Here is a 20,523-nt window from a genome sequence, read left to right as displayed (position 1 = left end):
CTTTAAAATGATTGTTAAGCAATTCTAACCCAAAGAGGTCAATGACAGAAAGAAACATATATAGCAAAAGATAAGTAGCAACATTCTGCGATGGCAAAAAATTGGGCACAAAATCAGTGTCCATCCACAGGAGATGTCCAGATAAATTGTGACATATGGATGTAAAGGAATCTTCTTGTACCATAAGCAATGATTAATATGAGGAATTTAAGAAAACATGGGAAGACTTTTCCTTAAAAGTGATAAAAATGAACCAAGAAAACAATATATGTAATGATGGCAATAATGTAAATAAAGACAAAGCGAAAAAGTGGTTGGACTCAAGTGACTTGAAATGACCAGTCTTGATCCTGGAGAACTGATAAAGAAATAATACACCTTTCTGCTCTCAATAGAGAGGCTGAGGGGGAGTGGGCACTGTAGGTGTTGAGTATGACACATGACAGATGTGGTTGCTATGTCAGCTTTACTTAAATATTTTTTATTGTTACAAGGAAGGAAGGGTTCAGTGAGCTGGTAAGGGGTTAAGAGGAAATGACTGGTCTAACATCAGTGCGTGTCTTTTCTGTATATATTATAGTAATTCTGAATTATATGCAATATATAATAATAGAATCTATACAGTGCTTTAAGGTTTGTAAAGCACTTTACAAGTATTATTTCATTTCATCCTCATGACAACCATGGGAGATAGGTGCTATTATTATCCTTTTTTACAAGATAGGGAAACCGAGGCAGATGGAGTTTGTGCCTTGCCAAGAGTCACAGAGCTAGTGTGTGTCACTAGGTTTGAAATCAGGTCTTCCTGACTTCAGTTCTGCAGTCACTCGGCCCCTTAGTTACAGGTGGAAGTCTACTCATGTAAAAGTTGGTCCCCACCTGGAGAACAAAACTCTCTTAACAATGGGCTGTGAGTTGAGCTCCCAAGACTGCACTAAGAAAGGGCCTCTTTCCAGGGTTGCTCCCATTGCACTCTAAGGCCACAAACAAAGGGACTCCAGGAAACATGAAGACATGGTCAACCATAGTTGTGATTGAGAGACAGTATTAAATCTAGCAAATGTATTCCTTTTTTTTTTTTTTTAAAGCACTCGGGGTTAAGTAACTTGCTCAAGGTTACACGGCCAGTTATTTTTGTGTGGGTGCAGAGTATCTGAGGCTGGAATCAGTCTCCCAACGCTGGGGCCAGCGCTCTTACTCACTGCGCCACCTGGCCGCCCCTGAATATATTCTTTAAGAGATTTTTTTTTAAGTACAATTAAGCGGAAATAAGACAGAGGAGGGAGGGGAGGCGCCATATATCCCTCCCAGTTGGTTTGTTTCTTCTCCCAATGCTTCTGTTACTGGAGCAAACACCCACAATAAAACCACATAGTTACACCCCCCCCCCCCCCCCAGCTAGTCCGTTTAAATAATGGTCACCTCTTGTGGTCTTAAGGAAGGGAACTTCAAATGTGCCAGACAGTGGCTGCTGCCATGGTTAAGGCTGTTGTTATTGAACAACCAGCATTGCTCCCCCATCCTGTCCTGGTTTTCTCCTTTTTGTTGTTATTCAGTTGTTTCAGCCATGTCCAACTCCTTGTGACCTCATTTAGAGTTTTCTTGGCAAAGATACTAGAGTGCTCTGCCATTTCCTTCTCCAGATCATTTTACAGATGAGGAAATTGAGGCAAACAGAGTTAAGTGAGTTGCTCAAGGTCACATAGCTAGGTCGGGATTTGAACTCAAGAAGAAGAGTCCTCCTGACTCTAGTCCTGGCCTTCTATCCTCTGCACAACCTAGCTGATGCTTTTCTCCTTAAGTCCCCAGACTTGAAAAACTCCACCCTCCTAATCTGAACACAGACCTCTCAATAGTTTCTTTTCTTTCCAAACTGGGAAGAACCATAAACCTGAGGGATTTTTGTGGTCAGCTAAGCCCTTGCCAGAGATTGATATATTGACATAACTACAGCTATAGATATAAACATAAAGCTTATAATACAACATAAATAAAATAAAATGGTTTTTAGAAATAAGCTTGTTGAAGGTAAGGATGCAGGAACTGTTTCTTATTTAATTTTGAAATTTTCTCTCCCCACTACCTGACACAGAGATTCCCATCTAGAAGGTACTTCATGTTTATTAAATGAATACTCAATATTAAATTTACAAGAATATATTGAATAGTTGAATAGTCTTGTTAGAATGAAATTGCCATTTGGCTTTAAAGAGTAAGGCATGAGAACTTAGCAGTGTATTGACCCCCTTTGTCAGTGTTTTTCACTGATTCTTTAATCACAGAGTAGACAGTAAGGTTCTTAACCTAGGGCCTATGAATTTGTTTTTTAAATATTTTATTAAATATATTTCAGTGCGATTGGTTTCCTTTGTAATTCTATGGATTTTAATACATTATTCTGAGGAGTCCATCATCTTCACCAGACTGCCAAATGGGTCCATAACACAAAAATGATGCCATGCTCATCCTTGACCAATCTGGCTCAGATGTAAGCATACATAAGAAAGCAGCTGACATTGAAAGCATTTTGTTTGCTGGCACCAGAAAGATCAAAAGCTGAACACAGACCAGCATAAGGTATAAAAGAATACCCCAAGATGCAGTTTCTCCTTCAAGGTCAAGTTCTAACTCAGCTGTGTACCCCATACAACCTGGTGTCAACTCCACAACTGGGTAATATTCCTGTTGGGGATAAGGCCTGAAATGTTGAGAGAAGGGGGAAATGGCAACATGATACTGAACAGATTCTGGCCCAACTTATCACACATTTGGCTTCCTGCAAAGCATCAATCCATTATCTTCAAAACTGGGCTACTCAAGTTACATGCATTCCTACTAAGCAGCTGCGGATTATAAGCCCCACTCTACATAATTTACTTTGAAGTACCTTAGAGATATGATTAAGCAGATGAGTGGCTCTATTATCTTTTCTCCATGAATGGTCTGTGGATTTCAATTGCTGAACAGTTATTATTGATCTGGGTCTTTCAAAGATACTATTTTGGTTTACAAGCCCAAATAATGAGACTCTCCTTTAAAAAAAAATTTGAAAATAGCTTACTTCTGGATAGACAGTAATAGCATGTCTTAACACAGGCTTAGGGAGGTTTGAAATAGCAAAAACCCATTACAAGAAAACATGGAGCTCACAAGAAGACAGTTAAGCCAGCCAGCTTTAATGAGAAGTGATAAGGACAGGTAGGTGGCACAGTGGCGAGAGCCCTGGCTTTGGAGTCAGGAGGACCTAAGTTCAAATGCAGCCTTCAGACATTTACTAGCTGTGGGAACCTGGGCAAGTTACTTAACCCTAAATGCCTCCAAAAATAAAATCATAATAATAAATGATGAGAAGAGATACTCATACAATAAAAGAATAGTTGGAAATATCGGATACAGGGCAGTTTATTGGGGTCCTGAGTGGAGTTGGCATCCTGCTGGGCCCCTCTCCCAAGCCAGTCTAATCTGGTGGGGGGTTTTTTAATAGGGTTTTTGTCTGGGTTTAGCAGAACAAAGCATTGGAGGAAGGGAGAAAGAAGCCTGCACCTGAGGTCTGGTTTTGATTCGTGCTGGTATAGGAAATTTGTGGGGAACCGATTTCAAGTCATCCAAACTCTCCACCCATGGGAAAGGGACTTTGGACTTTAATGGTAGTCTTATTCTGACAGAGTGACTCAGATTCTCTGTGACTTCTCAGTTCAGTAGGATAGGGAAGCTACTGAGGTTATTACATAGCACCCCTATATCAATCACCCAGTTGTGTTTCCCTTTTTCCAGAGAAATCTTTCTTCTTCATGGCCACCCTTGTCAATGGTTTTAAGCTAGATTCTTTTGAAATAGCTTTATGAGCCAGAATTAGGTTTCCTGCAGTGTGAGGAGCAGTAAGGAAGGATAGCACACACTGGCATTGGGGGCGGGAAGGGGTGGAGAAGGGTACAACTCCATCCTTTGATCGAGTAGGTTGCTGGTGTGACTTCCCTATGTGGCTTCCTATTGCCTCTAGAATAAAATATCAGCTCCTCTGTTTAGCTTTTAAAGCCCTACATAACCTAACTTTCCAGCCTCCCTGAACATTGCTCTCCCTCAATCACTCTGTGATGTAGCTAAACTATGTTCTTTCTTGTTGTCATTCCTAATACTCCGTGTTCCTTCTCCATACCTTTACATAGTCCACTGCCGGTGTCAGAAACAGTTTCCCTCCTTACCTCGGCCTCATGGAGTCCCTTCGTGATGTAGATAAGGAACCATCTTCTTACTGCTTGAAAACTGGTACTCCCAACTCACCCCAACTGCTAGCGCCCTTCCTGGACTCGTACTGTCTTATATTTAACCACTTTGTATATAGTTGTACTTATTCTCTTTATATTTGTGCTGCCTATATTTTTATATGTTCTTGTTGTCTCCTCCATTAGAATGTAAACTCAATCATTCTTTGCATACATATATTTGGCAATGAAAAATACTTGCCGATTAACTGGCTTCCGTCCAGTCTGGGGTAGGGAGAGGAAAGGAACAGCATCTTTTCCTTATTCCTTCAGCACTAGGCCACTGCGGGATAAATGGACTCAAAGTGGTTGAGAGAAAGTCTGGTCTAGCTTTCTGCCTTCAAGTAAGGAAATGTCTTTCTGTTGGAACTTCCACATGGAAAGGTTCTGTCTGGTTTGAATGCTTCATTCTCCTAAACAAGTGTACTATGGACTTCCAAGAAATATTCATTAATATTATGACAGATGAGAAAAAGAACATAAATAAATAAAATACCTTATTGCTTTGGTTTCTTAAAACTGCCTGTAATTAAATTCTCCTTTGGAAAATGGGAAAGTTGCCCTAACTCTATTGATAAAGTGAGAAACACAATGACAATGACATATAGACCAAGACATGAGAATCTAGAATGTGTAAAGGATGAGGAAGAAGTTAGGGTTGGTCATCTCCAGACAGTCACAGGTAACCAAAAGAAAATACTTAACTAGAAGTCATGCTTAACCATACTTAACCAGACAGTCATACTTAACCATTTTGATTGTGGATATTTATTATTTTTTCTCTGACAGAAATAAAATAATTCCTTCAAATTCTCTTTCCTCCAACCTTAACAGATTCCACGCCCCCCCCCCCAGTGGTGAAATAACCTCTTCCCAGAAAAAGGTATTATAATAAATATATAATATTATAAAGTTATTGACATAAATTTAGTTTTGACCTATTCTGCAACTTTATCCCTCTTCTGGCATTTTTGTCTCCCTCGTCTCAAGTGCCCTCCATCCATCTCCAGAGGTTCTGATGGTATAAAGCTGCCCAAAGACTTTAGCTTTTATGGATTCAGAAAGAAGAGTATGATCTACTGAGGATAATAAACAGATACAAAGTTGTCATGCGAGAAGCAAATGCAGCTCATATAACCCTTGATGGCTCCTTTTATAGGTACTTTCATTTTTCTTTCGACTTTTGGCTGAAGTGGGAAACCTGGCAGTCCAATAGAGAGTTTCGATTTGCTCAGAAAATGGTTGTTACTGCAGGTTAGCCCTGTAACTTCATGGAAATGCTTGAACTTGAATCATACATAAAACCAATTTGAGTCATTTGTATAACTAACAACTCTGACCAGAACCAAGGCACAAGACAAATATCTTTTTTTTTTCCAAAAATTACCTTTACATATGACTTTGTCATTTTCCCCCCTACTGAATGGGGATTTAGATTTTGTGAAATCGGCCTATAGAGTCACAAAAAAAGGACAAATTTTACTTTTATTTAAGAAGACACAAAACTCCCACTTGGTTAATTTTTGTTGTTGTTTGGGGTAGGGGTGGGGGGGAAGATGGGGCATATAAAATTAGCTCAACTTGTGTAGGGTTGGGGGGATGTAAAGAGAGGCAGCTTGGTATGATACCTGAAATATTTTTTTGTTTGTTTGTTTTTGTCTTTGGAGGGGGGAAGGCAGGGCAGTTGGGTTTAAGTGACTTGCCCAAGGTCACACAGCTAGTAAGTGTTAAGTATCTGAGGTCGGATTTGAGCTCAAATCCTCTTGACTCCAGGGCTGATACTCTATTCACTGCGCCACCTAGCTGCCTCCTGACTGGAGTATTTTTGTTGCAAAGACTACTGCCCACCCTGCTCCCCACCACACCATGAGTAAGTCATTTATTGGCTCTGGGCCTCAGTTTCCTTATCTGTATAATAGGGATAATAATACCCAAAGAAGCTACCTCTCAGGATTGCCATGAGGTTCAAATATGTGAAGTATTTTGTAAACCTTAAATTGACATTTAAAATTCAGACTTCTGTAAACAATTCAAAGGTAAAATTATTCCAGTCATCTCAGTCACAGAGGCAGAGAGCAATGACGAATCACAATATCTTTACATCAGCAATGCAATAAATACTGGATCACTCATGGATATTTATATTGACTACCCACCAGGTATATGACATAAATATATTATTGCACAGGTTATTTTTAATCAAATATAATCATATATTTTATCAGCAGCTGCTGAGTCAGGTTTCTGAAGGTGGGGAGGGAACCTTACCATCCAAAAAGTATCCCCAAAGTCTTAGTGCAATGTCCCAAAAGTGTGATTTTAAGCTGTAAGAGCTCAAATAGGTTCTGTGGGTATGAATATCCCTATTAAACTTTAATAGCTTAAAACCACACAAAGACTTTTGGGACACCCTATATATCTTTCAAATGGATGCAGCAGCTTCATTCCAAAATGGGTGGTTTTATAATTAAGTAAATTTCTTATTATACAATAAAGTCACTACGAGACTAGGCAAGAAAGAGAACCTGCAGCTCTGCTATGTAGCTGTTGTTGTGTTTTGTATTTTTTGACATCTTGCAACTAGGTATTTGCTGAAAGCCACTTAAAAAGGTGATAGGCAAGAAGTTGAGGAATAAATGGAGGAGGAGGAAAAGGAGGAAGGAGGAGAAGGAAAGAAAGAGAGGAGGGAGAAAGAAAGATGAAAAGAGAGATAGAGGGAGGGGGGAGAGAGAGACAGAGACAGATAGACAGAGAGGGAGAGAGAGACAGAGAGAGAGACAGAGACAGAGAGAGAGAGACAAAGAGACAGAGACAGAGAGAGACAGAGAGACAGAGAGAGACAGAGAGAGAGAGAGACAGAGAGACAGAGAGACAGAGACAGAGACAGAGACAGTGACAGAGACAGAGATACACAGAGAGAGAGAGAATGAAGAGCCAAGAAACTTCTGGACTTGAGAGAGGAAAAGAGTCTTTTGTATTCAATTTCAAAGTGAGCTAAATTCACCACAAACCACCCTCAGACACTAAAACTTAAGAACACCAACCAGCCTGTATCAAGTCATTAACCTTTTAGGACCCACTCAAAGCAATGTTGTGTGACACTTTATTAATGAATACTTTAATGTGATATATAAAAGCTAACAAACACCGACACTTGCCGTGATTCATCAAATTTAATACTGCATCAAACCTTTCAGTTTGAACACCAGTGATTTTTAATATCAGAACATCAAATAGAAGTGTTTTAAATCTTTAAGGTAACATATTTTCATTCTCTGTCTCTCTCCTCTTCTCCCCTCCCTTTCCTTGTCTCTTTCTTTTTCAGTAGCTACATATCTCTGTCTCTTTGTCTTTCTGTCACTGCCACTCTCCATTTGTGTCTCTTTGTCTCTCTGACCATCTCTGTCTCAGTCTCTCTGTTTCTGTCTTTGTCTCCATCATCTCCCCATTTCTGTCTCTCTCAATTTGAGTCTATGTCTCTATCTGATTCTCTATCTCCACTTCTGTCTCTGTCTCCATCCATCTTTCCTTTCTGCCTCTGTTTTTGTCTCTCTTTGTCTCTGTGTATGTCTGTGACTTCTTTTTCTCTCTCTGTCTCTGTCTCTCTGGAATCCAAAGTCAAATCAAAATTCCAAAAATCAAATAAAAGGAATACCATGTGGGCCTCCTGCCTTAATAACACTAGGGAATAGTTCATAGCCCCTTTCTAGAAGACCAAGGGAACTTGTCCTCTAACAAACAAATATACTTGCTATTTAACCCACACATTGTCTGTAGCAGTTGCTAGGAGGCAAGAGACCCTATTGTAAAACAGCTGGGCTTCTTGGCTCCAGGCAAAGGCAAATTCCACAGTCAAAACCTAATTAAAAACTTCTAGAATTCCAGGCACTGTTTTACACTATGACCTTTTTTCCCCCCTTTGGCAACAAATATTTGTGAACACTCCTTATTCTATAAGCTCTTTTTCTGTGTAAATACTGTACATGCTTTTTCTCACTGAACTTCAGAGAGCTGCTTTCCATGGAGCAGGTGATTCAACACAGACTAAATTCACATTTCCAGACTCCTTGGTCAAAGTTTTCAATCGACTATCTCCCTTAACAGATATTTTACAGAATATCATACCAATATAATATCTACGTGGGGACACTTACCAGAAGAAAGAAAAACAGTAGTAAAGAGAAAGACAGTTTTGTAGAAGTTTTTTTTTTTTTTAACAGTTTGCTGTTTCAATTTAAAGACACCAGCTTTTTTTTTTTTAATCTTCATTTAGGAGTCGATATATAGTATGCAAAGGTCAATGACATATACACATGGATGAGTGTTCATTCATGGTACATTCATGCATGATCATGTCTAATCTTGAGAATTAGCGGAGAACTACAGTCCTAGAATTATTAGGAAAAAAAACCTTTCCTAAAGGATCGAGATTCTTAATTATTTTTTATTATGGACCCTTTTAGCAGTCTGATGAATGAACCCTACTGATGATCTCTTTGCATAATGCTTTTAAATGCATACAGTTAAATGTATAGGATTAAAAAGGAAACTAGTTACATGAAAACACAGTAAAATATTTTTTTAAGGAACAAGTTCACAGACTCAAGGTTAAGGACCCTTGCCTAGTGTATATTCTAAGTCTGTCAAGATTCCCCCTCCAGATTGAATAAAGGTTCCCCACAGAGATAGCTATTGGGGAAAAAAAACTGTTTCTATGTCCTACCTTCTGTGTTCTGATCCTGACAAACTCTATCTTCTTGTTCAATATCTAGGTCATGGTCAGTGCCCGACACATGTTAAATATCTGTACCTGTAATAGAAAAAAAAACCTCTGCCTAATAGTTCTTTTGTAAGACAGAGATAGAGGCTTATAAATTATGTCACCAAGACTATCTACCATATCATCAAATGAAAACTCCAAAGGATTATTATCCTTTTCTATTAAAATCATTCCTTACATTGACAAGAGGCTTTGGAACCTTGGTTCCTTTTTATATGTCAGTCAGACAGGTTATCAGTATCATCATGCCACATTTCACAAATGAAGGAAAAGACAAAGAGAATTGGCTGATGTCACATAATGATTGTGCAGATCCAAGAGAGTCACAAAGCTACTGACCGAAGGATCTCCAGAAATCTCCAAGTGTTTATTATCACCACTGAAGCCAAGTAGAATCTGTCAAAGTAAGTTTTTTTTCAATCAATATTGGTTGGTGAAACAAAAAACATCTTTAAATCTAGAACATAGCATGACTGTCTTTCTTACTTATAGTTACATTTCATTTTAGAAAACATAGTGGTCCAGGGCTGGGCTAAAGGGGCAACTGATAAAGCAGTGAAACTGAAAGGTGGGGTCTTTTAGGGGCTCCTAAGTGGTACAATAGATAGAACACTAGGTTTAAGAGTCAGGAAGACCTGAGTTCAAATTCAGCTTCACATACTTGCTTGTTGTGTGACCCTGGGCAACTTAACCTCTCTCTGCCCCAGTTTCTCAACTACAAGATGGCTATCATGGGGTTGTTATGAGGATCAAATGAGATAATTTTTATAAAGCACTTAGCATAGTGCCTAGTGTACTTGCTTAATAAACATTCTCTTGCCTTTGGTGCCATTACTACCTATATGCCTACCCCTCTGTAGGTGAGAATCAAGACTTAGTCTACCCCACCTGGAGAAGAGAGAAAAGAATGAAAATTTTGATCTGGTAGTATGGGAAAGAGCCATGTAGAAGGGGCTGACCCAAGCATGGAATGAGTGTGTTGCCACATACTAGGATTGAGGAATGCTAGGATTAGGGATCAGGAACACTCATTTGTCACCAATCATTATATGACCGCATGGTCACTACTTTATATTTGTAATATCTTATGTTACTCATTTATTCAGCATTCTTACTTTGCATATTTATTCTCTACAGAACATTTGGTTCTACATTTTGTCTGTTTAGAGTACACTCCTTATATGCTGTGCCTCTTTCATAGGGAAGACAATGTCAGTTCTTCATGAAAATGTTTAAGTATTCCCTGAATAATTTGTCCTGACCCACACCATGAATATATCCCAATTAAACTTGGCCATTATATCACAAAACTCCTCTGTAACATTGTTTTATGAATTGCCCATTTATGACCTTTTTACCACCATGCTTCTCCTTATAAAGTTGAGTTTTGATAGAACCAATTAATGGCATTAGGGAGGTATGCCTGTACCACAAAAGGGGGAATAACATCTGAATGGAACAAGCATGTACCATGAGGAACAGGGTCACTAAATGGATTTAACGGTTCCCAGTTCCAACCTCCAAAAGTTAGTTTCCCTGTCCTAAGCATCAAACACTTGACCTGAAGCAGTGAAATAATTTAGTCTTGGCTTTCAGTTATGCTTGTTAAAGATTCTCTCTATATTAACTCAGATAATTGAGAGTTTAATGATAACTGCATCATATCATCATCACAAAGTCATCAGCTAATTTTTAGTGAATACTAATTGTAGGCACAGTACTATGCTAGAAGATAAAAGGAATTCTCAAGGATCTCATACCTGAGCTGCAGGCACAGGATCTAGCTACACATTAAATGATAATTAACAATATAAGGTAGCATGTGAAATGTATTCGAGATGTGGAGTGTGATCCAGGAATTCATAGAAATCAAAGCATCTCTGAGTTGGAAGAGACCCCAGAGGTCGTCCAGCTTAATTCTTCTCTATCTAAAGCAGGAATACCTTCTGTCTACAACAGAGGAGTCAAACATATGGCCTGCATGTGGCCTACAACACTCCTGAGTGCAGTTTAAACCAGGTCAAAATGTAATTGGAAATATTTAACAAAATAAAAATAAACAAGAATACAGATATACAAGAATATAGATAATATTACATTTTAAAACTAAGTGATCTGCAGGGATCCTTATGTACAGTTGGGTGTTGTCTTTTGTGCTCAAAGAGGACCAAAATGACGTCATTATTTAGGGGCCAAGGTATGGTGCATCCAACTGTGACTGATCAGACCAATACAAGCTCAGAAAGTCTGCAATAGTCTCAACAAATGGTTGATCAATCAACCACCTTATGAAAATCTATAGGGCCAAGGACCACAGCACTCATGAGGGCAGTCTATTTTACTTATGGACAACTCTAATGATTAGGAATATTACCTTATATTGAACCCAAAGTTCTGAATCCTACATAGGATCATAGGACTCCTGGTCATTGGTCACAGCTATGCCCTCTGGGAACAGGGAGAATAAGTCTAATCCTTTTTCTAACAAGAGGGACTTAATTAGTTTGTATACATATGTATAGGTTATCCTAGAGAGCCTTACCAGAGTTGTCAAACCTGATGGCCACTAACCCATTATGCTAATTCACGTGAAGAAGGAGCCCAGAAATTATGGGTGAGGATCACAACATCTTGAGTGGAGAAAATAAAGATGTTGGAGGCAGGTAGGATTTCTATTCTTAATTGAAGGTAAGGGATTCAGAAATAGAAAGACAGACTTGGGAAATGAACAAGTTTTTAGAAATATGGAATGTTAGAACAAGACTGAAATTTCTGATATACAACTTAAAATATAGCAATTTATATTAAAATATATTATACATAGACTAATTTAATGAAATAAATTAGATATAAATATAGCAATTTGGGAATCTTGATAAAGGATAGAAAATGCCACAGATCTGATACCATAAAAAATCTGGTACCACAAAGAACAAATAAACATAGCAAAAAGAATGCCAGAAGAGATAGCCAGTAGTAATTCAGAGACAGGAGTAAATTTATACGTCTGGTCTCAGGTATACTAACATAAATAAAGTACAAAGTATGGGTAACAAAGTTTCCAGATGCTACATCTTTAGGTCATAATTTCAAGAAAACACATTTGACTTCATGAAGCTTGGGTGGATAGAACTCATGACAGGAATACAACTCTCTAAAATTGTGTCTTATTCAAAAGGAATAAGCTAAATAAAAGGTGGTGGGTGGAATAATATTGTATTTTTAAATGTAGGCAGAGGGAAAGAAATTCAAGAACTTGATGGTAGAAACATGTTGGAAAACATTTGGATGAGGCTCAATGGATGCAGAAATAGAAGCAATATCATTGTATGGCTTACACTTCAGAAAATTCAGTCAAAAAGAGAAAATAGATTAAAAATTTGTAAATTACTAATAATTTTCAATTACTTATAAAAGTACTACCAATTTTTTAAAGAACTACTAGGGAAACTAGAAAGCATTTTGGCAGAAATTAGGCTTCAAATAGTATCTGATATATTTTGTAATAAATTCAAAATGGACAGTCTGAACATTCACAATCATAACAATTAAAAATTACAATAGAAGATCAAATACTTTCATGGCTGAAAGAAGGAGATAAAGTCTTAAACAAACATGGGAGAGGTAATTGTATAAAAAATAATAATTTTGATAGCATGAAATTGAAGGACTTCTGCTAAAACAAACAAACAAACAAAAAAAAAACCCCAATGCATCTAGAAATAGAATGGAAAGAGCAGCCTGGAAAAAAATCTTCATATCAAATTCTCAAACCAGAGTTTGATATCCAAAATGTATAGACAACTGACAGACATATATAACCCCCCAAACCATTACACAATAGAGAAATGGTCAAAAGTTATGTGAACAGTTATCATAGCTATTGCAAACTATTAACAACTACATGAATGTTCCAAATCACTAATAATAAGGAAAATGCAAATCAAAACAACCCAAAAGTTTCACTTTACATCCAGAAAACTGACAAAAATAATCAATGTATAAGGAGTTGTGAGAAAACAGGCACACTAATCCATTGTTGGTGGGTCTGTTAATTACCATGACCAGTCTGGAAAACAATTTGGAATTATGCAAATAAAGTGGCTAACATATTGGATCCTTTGACACTGAGATTATACAGCCAGGCATATATTCCAAAAACTTCATTGATTTGTTTAAAAAAAGCCCTCACATACACCAAAATATTTATAGCAGCATTTTTTATGTTAACAAAGAATTTGAAGATAGCAGGTGCACAATAGCTAAACAAATTATGGTACATGAATATGATAGAATATTATTGTGTTGTAAGAACTGATGAATACAGAGAAGTATGTAAAGACTTACATGAACTGATACATTGAAGTAAGTAGAGCCAAGAAGGCAATATACATGACTACAACAATATAAATGAAAAAAAAAAACCAACCACAATAAAACATTCAAAAAATGAATGTTGGGAAATGACAAGGAACAAGCTTGGTCCCAAAGAAGAAATGTAAAAACAAACAAACAAATAAAAAATTTCCTCCACTACCTCTCAGAAGCAGAGGGTTTACCAATGTGGGACATTGCATATGTTGACAATTTTAAAAAATGTATTGATCAAGGACTCACTTCTAAAATATACAGAGAATTGAGTCAAATTTATAAGAATACAAGTCATTCCCCAATTGATAAATGGTCAAAGGATATGAACAGGCAGTTTTCAGAGAAAGAAATTAAACATATCGATAAGCACATGAAGAAATGCTCTAATTCACTATTGATTAGAGAAATGCAAATCAAAACAACTCTGAGGTACCACATCTGACCAGTCAGATTGCCTAAGATGACAAAACAGGAAAATGACAAATGCTGGAGAGGATGTGGGCAAATTGGAACACTAATGCATTGCTGGTGGAGTTGTGAACTGATCCAGCCTTTCTGGAGAGCAATCTGGAATTATGCCCAAAGGGCTATAAATACTTTCATACCCTTTGATCCAGCAATACCACTCCTAGGGTTATGTCCCAAAGAGATCATAGAAATGGGAGAAAGACCCATATGTACAAAAATATTTATAGCAGCTCTTTTTGTTGTGGCAAAGAATTGGAAATTAAGGGGATGCCCATCAATTGGGGAATGGCTGAACAAGTTGTGGTATATGCATGTTATGGAATACTATTGTGCTATAAGAAACGAGGAGCAGACGGTCTTCATATCTACCCAGAGAGGCTTACACAAACTGATGCTGAGTGAGAAGAGTAGGACCAGGAGAAATTTGTACACAATTACAGACACAACGTATGTGTGTGACCAACTTTGATAGACTGGACTCTTCTCAGCAATGCAGTGATATCCCAAAAGACTCATGATGGAGAGAAATATGTGCATCCAGAGAAAGAACTAGAAAGAACTAAGTTTATATCCAGGTGGAAGCAAAATACCTGATCTTTTTCCTTCTCTTATTTGGTTTTATGTCCTCTTTACCATTTTTCATTCCAGCTGGTACAATCTGTCTTTTGTAACCTGACTAATGTATAATATGAAAGTACTTACAGATCCAATACTTGACTATATGCCGCCATGGGGGGGAGGGGAAGGAGGGAGACAAAATGTGAAACTCAAGGAATTGTGGAATTGAATCCTGTAAACTAAAAGGAAACAAACAAATTAATTTTTAAAAAATTAAAAAAAGAAAAAAATGTATTGATTAATTTTCCTAGGGATTTTCTTCTTTTTAATTTGTCTTTTAAAAAAATCCTTTGTTATAAGGAATGACTCTCTGGAAGAAAGAAGGGGGTCAGACATGACTGAAATGACTCCTTCAAGTGGAACAAAGACAAGAAAAAAGCATACTGGAGTGTTCTTGTCATGATTTTTTTATGAAGACTCTCATATGAGGGTATGGTTTTATGTTACAAACAAGTAAACCAGAGTACAGTCATAAGTTCATTGTTAAAGAATTATAGCCTATCTCCCTCAGAGCAAGGGACATAGCATCTGCTTTGGGGTAGGGGCCATGTCATGACCAGATGGAGAAGGCTAGCCCAAAATGAGCAATTCCAGGAAGTCATAAGGTGGGCAGACCCAAAAGGGGGCATGCTGAACTCTGAAACAGATTGTTTGCAAAAAATACATTTTATAGATTACAGAGTTTTATAATAAGTACACAACTATTATGAAATGACTGTGTAGCAGTTGTACAGCCACTGCTACACAGCTTTATAGTCATACAATTGCCTCAAATGAGGCATTAAATAAGGAGATGTATGTTCAAAATTGTTCATGAATGTCACAGATGTTGCCCTGTCTGGTGTCTAAATTGTGGAGGGATTCCTTTTGCATAATGAGTTCCTGTAGATCTTCTAGTTTGCCAATGATATTGTTTTGATGTCATCAATGCCCAGAAAATTGTGATACCTCTTAAACAAGATCCATTATTCGTCAAAAGATATCAGCCTAAAAAATCCACACAGGGCAAACCAAATGGATGAAAATGACTTATTGTCTACATAATACCTCCTCTGGGTTTCTCCTCCAACTCATACTCACACTTATGGATTGGATCACCAGGTGCCAACCACTTGGCTTCTAATGATGAAGACTGTGGGTATGAACTCCTATTTCTTCATAACTTACAAGTACCTGTAGTTGTACTTTCCATTAACAATGATTCAATAAACACAATTATTTCAATTGTCAGAGATAGCTCTCTCTTGACTCCAAACCCTTCTCCACTTGCAGAGGTACCATTCCTAGAAGTTGCTTCCTCCCTTGGGCTATTGCTTCTTTGTATCCCCATGTCTCAGAGTGCATACATCTATTCCCTGCTGAATGTCATGTCTCCAACTGCTTGAGTAACTCTCCCTCAAAGCAGTAATGGTCAATGGAAGCAGAGAAAAGAAGAAAGACATCTCTTCCATCACTCCAAGAGTTTATCTCAGTTTTCTCAGCGATAAAATGGGGATGATAACTGCCTATACCTCCCAGGGTTGTTGTCAGGATCAAATGTGATAATAGTCATAGAGTGCTTTGCAAACCTTAAAGTGCCATATTAATACCAACTACGATTGTTATTAAAACATTCATATTTATGAGATCACTGATTCATTGAAGCCCCAAAACAAGTCAACTGGGTCATGGGGATTTGCCCCTGTCGCTGTGCTGTTCAACATCTTTATTAATGATTTGGATGAAAGCCTCTGTCAATCAGTCAGTCAGTAAACATTTATTAGGCACCTACTGTGTGCCAAGGACTGTTAAGAACTGGGGTTACAAAGAAAGGTAGAAGACAGTCCCTACTCTCAAGGAGCTCAGAGTCTAATGGAGAGAGAACATGCAAATAATTATGTACAAACAAACTATTTACAGGATAAATAATTAACAGAGGGAAGTCACTAGAATTAAGGGAGAACTGGAAAGGCTTCTTGTACAAAGCAGGATTTTATTTGGGACTTGAAGGAAATCAGGGAAGCCAGGAGGCAGAGATGAGGAGGAAGCATTCTAAGTATGGGGGATACCGAGCAAAAATGCTCTGAGTCAGGAAATGAAGTGTCCATCTTGTGTGAGGAACAGCAAGCAGGCCAGTACCAGGATCCAGAATATTTGGTGTGTTGGAGGGGGTAGGAGAATGACATAAGGTCAAAAAGATTAGATGGGTGGGGGAGGGGCAGGGAGTTATTAAGAGCTTTGAATGCCAAACAGAGGATTTTATTTTTGATCCTGGAAGTGGTAAAAGGTCACTGGAGTTTTTTTTTTTTTTACTGTGAGTAGTAGTGGTAATAGGGTTAGACTTTTGCTTTAGGAAGAACATTTTTACAGCTAAGTAGAGAATGGACTTCACTAGGGAGAGACTTGGTAAGGAGACTAATCAGCAGGATCCTGTAATAGTCCTAGTCTGAGATGATGAGTGTCTGCATCAGAGTGGCAGGACTGCCAGAGAAGAAAAGAAGGGATTTTCATGAGATATTGCAAAAGTAATATCAATAATTATTAGCAACAGATTAGATATGGGAGGTGAGAAAGAGTGAGGAGTTGAGGATGAATCCTAGGTACCACACCTAAGTAATTATTAGAAGGATGGTGGTATCCTTGAGAGTTAAAGGCAAGTTGGGAAGAAGGGAGGATTTGCAAGAGAAAGATGAGTTCAGTGTTGGACATGTTGAGTTTAAGATGGGACATACAGCTGGTAGTGTCCAGTAGGAACCCAGATAGGTGGATTTGAGAATCATTAGCATAGAAATGTTCATTGGATTCATGGGAAATGATGAGAAAATAGCATAGAAGGAGAAGAAAAAAGGGCTTAGTGACATGCTTGTCAGATTTGCAGATGGAAGAAAAATTGGAGAACCAGAAATGTTGAATGACAGAATCTGTATCCAAAAGGATTTCAACAAGCTGTAATAGTGGGTGGAATGAAATAAGATGAAATTTGTTAGGAATAAATGTGAAGTTCTGCACTTGGGTTCCCCCCAAAAAATCAATTTTGCAGATATAGGATGAAAGAAGCTCATCTATAAACTTAGACAAGCCAATCAATCTCTCAGTACCCCACCAGCTCTCTAAGAACACACACACACACACACACACACACACATATACACCTCACATGAAAATTACTCTAAATCATTATTGATTAGAGAAATGCAAATGAAAACTTTGAGGTACCAACTGATACCTATTAGATTGGCCAATAGCACAGAAAAGGAAAATGGCAAATGCTGGGGATGTGGAAAAATTAGGACACTAATTCACTGTTGGTGGAGTTGTGAACTAGTTCAACATTCTGGAGTACAATTTGGAATTGTGCCCAAAGGGCTATAAAACTGCATATACTTTGACCTAGCAATACCACTACTAGGTCTGTATCCTAACAAGATCAAAGAAAAGGGAAAGGGACTTATATGTACCAAAAAACATTTTAACAGCTCTTTCTATAGTGGCAAAGAATTGGAAACTGAGGGGATGCCCATAAAATGGGGAATGGCTAAACAAGTTATGGTATATGATTGTGATGAAGTACTACTAGGCTATAAGAAATTATGAATAGGATGGTTTCAGAAAAACCTGGGAAGACTTATATGAACTCAAGTTAAGTGAAGTGAGTAGAACCAGGAGAATATTGTGCACAGTAACAACAATAATATAAGGATGAACAATTGTGAAAAACTTAGCTGCTCTGATCAAATAAAAATGTTATCTACCTCCAGAGAGAGAATAGATGAACTCTAAATGCAGACTGAGGCATACTTTTCAAAAATTTTATTAATCATTATTTTATTTTGTTTGTTTTGTGTTGTAACATGGATAACAAGGAAATATGTTTTAAATGATCCCACATGTATAAATAAAACCAAATTGAATGCCTTCTTAAGGAGGAGATAGGGACAGGAGGGAGCAAGAGAATTTGGAACTCAAAAAATTAAAAAAAAGGATTGTTAAAAATTTTTTTACACATAATTGGAAAATAATGAAATAAAAATAATTTTTAAAAGAAGACTCTATATGTTGGGGGAAAGTGCTCAGTAGAGAGAATTTCTGCATCTAGAAGTTCCCTATACCAATAAAATTAAGGGTTTGTTTTCCTACCTTCCAGTTCCAAATAACTCAGTATGATTCAACAGTGAGGCATGGCAGTCAAAATCACTAATGCTATCTGAAGTTGTATTAAGAGAATCACAATGCCAAGAATAGAGGAAGTAAGAGCTCTTCTACATACACCTTGCCCTGGACAGGCCACATCTAGAGGACTGTATTCAGTTATGGACAGCACATTTTTGTAAAAGACGTAGACACGCTAGGATACTTCCTGAAGAAGATGGCTAGCATGATAATAGGATTACTGATGCTGTCATGCAAGGATGGAATCAAGGAACTGGGAATGTTTAGTCTGGAGAAGAGAAGACTTATGAAAGATGAGGTAACTGTCTTCAAAGATTTGGAAGACTGCTATGAGGAACAGGCAGATTTGTTCTATCTGCAAAGACTAGGGGAAATCTGCTAAGAGACTGATTTAGATTCAATGTAAGGAAAACCTTCATGACAATTAGAGCTATCCAAAAGAAAATGAGCTGCCTTGTGAGTTAGAGAGTTATTCTCTTACTGGAGGGCCTCAAGAAGAGATTGAATTCAATCAAAAGAGTGAATTCCTTGTTGGGAATCTGGCAGGAAGGATGGCAGATCAGGTAGAAAGTGTACCAGATCTCCCCAAGATCCCTTCCAACTACCAGATTTTGTAATTTTGTGATTCTGGCCCTTCCCATTCTGGAATACAACTATCAAATACTCCCTAAAATTTCTCTTCTCCAGGGTAAATATCCCCAATTTCTTCAAACCATCCTGAAATGACATGGTTTAAAAGAGAGGGAAATCATCATGTGCAGCTGAAGTAGTAGGAAAAGACTTCATAAAGGAGGTAATACTTTATTTTTTTTTAACTTTAATTTATTAATTTGTTTGTTTCCTTTTAGTTTACAGGATTCAATTCCACAATTCCTTGAATTTCACATTTTGTCCCACTCCCTCCCCTCCCCCCCATGGAGGCTTATTATCAAGTATAGGATCTGTAAATACTTTCACATTATACAATGGTCAGGTTATAAGGATGGATTGTACAAGCTGGAATGAAAAATGGTAAAGAGGACATAAAATCAAATAAGAGAATGAAAAAGATCAGGTATTTTGCTTCCACCTGGATATAAATTTAGTTCTTTCTAGTTCTTTCTCTGGATGCACATTTTTCTCTCCATCATGCGTCTTTTGGGATTGACTTATATCCCTGTATTGTTGAGAAGAGTCCAGTCTATCAAAGTTGGTCATCACACATACGTTGTGTCTGTAATTGTGTACAAATTCCTCCTGGTTCTACTCTTCTCACTCAGCATCAGCTCTTTTCAGCCTCTCCAGGTAAATATGAAGACCGCCTGCTCCCTGTTTCTTACAGCGCAATAGTATTCCATAACATGCATATACCACAACTTGTTCAGCCATTCCCCAATTGATGGGCACCCCCTTAATTTCCAATTCTTTGCCACAACAAAAAGAGCTGCTATAAACATTTTTGTACATATGGGTCTTTCTCCCATTTCTATAATCTCTTTGGGATATAACCCTAGGAGTGGTATTGCTGGATCAAAGGGTATGAAAGTATTTATAGCCCTTTGGGCATAATTCCAGATTGCTCTCCAGAAAGGCTGGATCAGTTCACAATTCCACCAACAATGCATTAGTGTTCCAGTTTGCCCACATCCTCTCCAGCATTTGTCATTTTCCTGTTTTGTCATCTTAGGCAATCTGACTGGTCAGATGTGGTACCTCAGAGTTGTTTTGATTTGCATTTCTCTAATCAATAGTGAATTAGAGCATTTCTTCATGTGCTTATAGATATCTTTAATTTCTTTCTCTGAAAACTGCCTGTTCATATCCTTTGACCATTTATCAATTGGGGAATGACTTGTATTCTTATACATTTGACTCAATTCTCTGTATATTTTAGAG

At 37.7% G+C, this 20,523-nt stretch overlaps 1 long non-coding RNA gene across 1 annotated transcript in view; it reads right to left on the bottom strand.

Annotated features, from left to right (window-relative positions):
• LOC138146530 (uncharacterized) overlaps positions 1–20,523 on the bottom strand; it is an 88,657-nt gene that overhangs the window by 25,531 nt on the left and 42,603 nt on the right. The window contains exon 6 of the long non-coding RNA XR_011164514.1: positions 8,986–9,072. This is a non-coding gene — a long non-coding RNA (uncharacterized lncRNA). The remainder of the gene's footprint in view (positions 1–8,985; positions 9,073–20,523) is intronic.

This window comes from Petaurus breviceps, unplaced genomic scaffold (genome assembly GCF_028583685.1).
Source record: "Petaurus breviceps papuanus isolate PSGF00001 unplaced genomic scaffold, PetGlider_PUasm1.0 90763, whole genome shotgun sequence".
Classification (NCBI taxonomy): domain Eukaryota; kingdom Metazoa; phylum Chordata; class Mammalia; order Diprotodontia; family Petauridae; genus Petaurus; species Petaurus breviceps.
The sequence above is the reverse complement of the archived record's forward strand: the minus strand, read 5'-3'. Positions and strand labels throughout refer to the sequence as shown.